Below are 2,500 nucleotides of genomic sequence, written 5' to 3'. Positions count from 1 at the left end.
GTGTGTTATTGATTCAAACGTGTCACAGTTGTATTGTATTGTGTTGTATTGTATTGTATTGTATTGTAATTCTCTTTTTGGTCACAGCAGATTTCTGTGTGTGATATTCGGGATGTCCTCCCTATGTACAGTTCGTTGCCACATTGCAGCGCCACCGTCTTTTTCTGTCTGCAAATTTTGTTGTTGTCGTTGTTGTTTGTTTTTGTTTTGTTTGTTTTGTTTTGTTTTGTTTTGTTTTCCGTTTCTTTTGTTTCACTATCGAATTTGATTTTTCTACATTATTCTGCCAAGAACATCTTTCTTGTTTCCATGAGTTCTCTTACGCGCGCTAACTTCATGATACACACGGGATCTCGGTTTATTGACTAGCGTCCAGGACCACCACTCAAGGGTGTGAGATTCGATCCGGCACGCTCAGATCCTCTCGCTTCCTGGGCGGACGCGTGACCACCAGGCCAACACTCCACACCAGTACCATTATGATCATGGTTAGGTTTGCACGACAGCTGGATCTGGTTTCATCAGTATTTTATTTTTTCAAACATGGCAATACAAAAGTGCATTCGACAGGACAAGAAGATCGTGATTCGTAAAGACCTGTCTCATATCACGAACGAAGAAGTTCGAAACAGAATCAGGCAAGTCATTGGGCCCTACGAAGACCTGTTGACCTTGGTCAAGAGACGCAAGCTCAAATGGTATGGCCATGTCATGAGATCATCAGGGCTTGCCAAGACATTCCTGCAGGGCACAGTGCAAGGGGGGAGAAGGAGAGGCAGACAGAGGAAGAGATGGGAGGACAGCATCCCAGAATGGACGGGCTTGAGGTTGAGCGATACAATCAGGTCAGAAAACCGAGAGGATTGGAGGATGCTGGTTGCCAGATCACCTGTGGCACCCCAACGGTCCACAAGACTACGGGATAGGTGAAGGTGAAGGTGAAAGACCTGTCGTTTGGGGCTTGACCTGTTGGGTTGGCTCGGGGCGGAGTGGGTGAGTGTGGTGGGATCGAGAGCGATAGGGGTGGCTGGGTGTGTGGTGATGGATGGATGGGTAAGTGAGTGACAGTTTCTGACAGGAGGGGTGGGCTTTATGTTGTTGTTTCTGTCTTGGTGTTTGTGGGTGGTATGGCAGCGTTGTTGAGATGGGTGAGTGGCTTGGTGATTCAGTTCCTTAATGCGTGGGAGGACATTTAGAAGGTTGACTGACAGGCACAATAGCCGAGTTTTTTTAAAGCGTTGGACTTTCAATCTGAGGGTCCCGGGTTCGAATCTCGGTAATGGCACCTGGTGGGTAAAGGGTGAAGATTTTTTTCCGATTTCCGAGGTCAACATATGTGCAGACCTGCTTGTGCCGGAACCCCCTTCGTGTGTGGACGCAAGAAGATCAAATACGCATGTTAAAGATCATGTAATCCATGTCAGCGTTCGGTGGGTTATGGAAACAAGAACATACACAGCATGCACATCCCTGAAAACGGAGTATGGCTGATTACATGGTGGGGTAAAAACGATCATACACGTTAAAGCCCACTCGTGTACATACGAGTGAACGTGGGAGTTGCAGCCCACGAACGAAGAAGAAGAAGAAGAAAGGTTGACTGTTTAGTAGGCAGTGAAAACATAATAATAATAATAATAATTTTATTTATATTATAGCGCTGAATCTTGTGCAGAGACAAATCAAAGCGCTTAAACATCGTAGTTCGCATATCTTCTCTCGATAACATCATACACTTTCTGTTTCAAAGAGGCGTCAAAGCGAGGAGACTAATCTATTTATACCACACCACATCTGTGGTAATTTTTTTTTTTAAGCCTGACCTAGACGTAAATCCGTCTCGATTGTAATGTCATCAGAAATAAGACATATGATACCTTCTTTCATCATGTAACAGCTTTCTGCAGAATGCCTGTGTCACTAAGCCTGTCACCTGACATTTGGAAGGTGAGGATTATATCACAATGAACGCCAAAATGAGGAAGGGAAGTGGTGAGAGGCATAGGGGGCAAAAAAACACACATTTAATTAGTGTGGAGAGGTTGATAGAAAAGGGATGCTTTATGCAAGAGTTTTTCTTCTTCTTCTTCTCCTGTCAGCAGAAGAGAAATTAATGAAGACCCGCGAGCATGTGCGCGGGCACGAGAACATTTTCCATACATGTACGACTGGTCGATTTCGTTCCATTTTCCATTTTCCTTTCTGATGTGTGGCAGCTGCTGAAGTACAGACACAACAACAACAACAACAAAATAATAAAACGAAACCCTCCCTCCCAGTGTGTGTGTGTGTGTGTGTGTGTGTGTGTGTGTGTGTGTGTGTGTATGTGTGTGTGTGTGTGTGTGTGTGTGTGTGTGTGTGTGTGTGTGTGTGTGTGTGTGTGTGTGTTCTTAGGGGCCACAATTACAATAGAGGGAGGGGAGAGAACAGAAATAGAAGCAGGAAGGAAAGGGATTTATATAGCCACCCCTTCCCCATTTCTCTCCCTCCTTCCCTCTTG

The 2,500-nt window shown here is 45.1% G+C and overlaps 1 protein-coding gene across 1 annotated transcript in view; it reads left to right on the top strand.

Annotated features, from left to right (window-relative positions):
• The window catches only part of LOC143282364 (uncharacterized), a 104,459-nt gene that overhangs the window by 86,425 nt on the left and 15,534 nt on the right, over window positions 1–2,500 (top strand). The window lies entirely within an intron of this gene.

This window comes from Babylonia areolata, chromosome 5, assembly GCF_041734735.1.
Source record: "Babylonia areolata isolate BAREFJ2019XMU chromosome 5, ASM4173473v1, whole genome shotgun sequence".
In the NCBI taxonomy this organism is placed as follows: Eukaryota; Metazoa; Mollusca; class Gastropoda; order Neogastropoda; family Buccinidae; genus Babylonia; species Babylonia areolata.
Note: the sequence above shows the minus strand (reverse complement) of the source record. Positions and strands in the feature narration are given on the sequence as shown.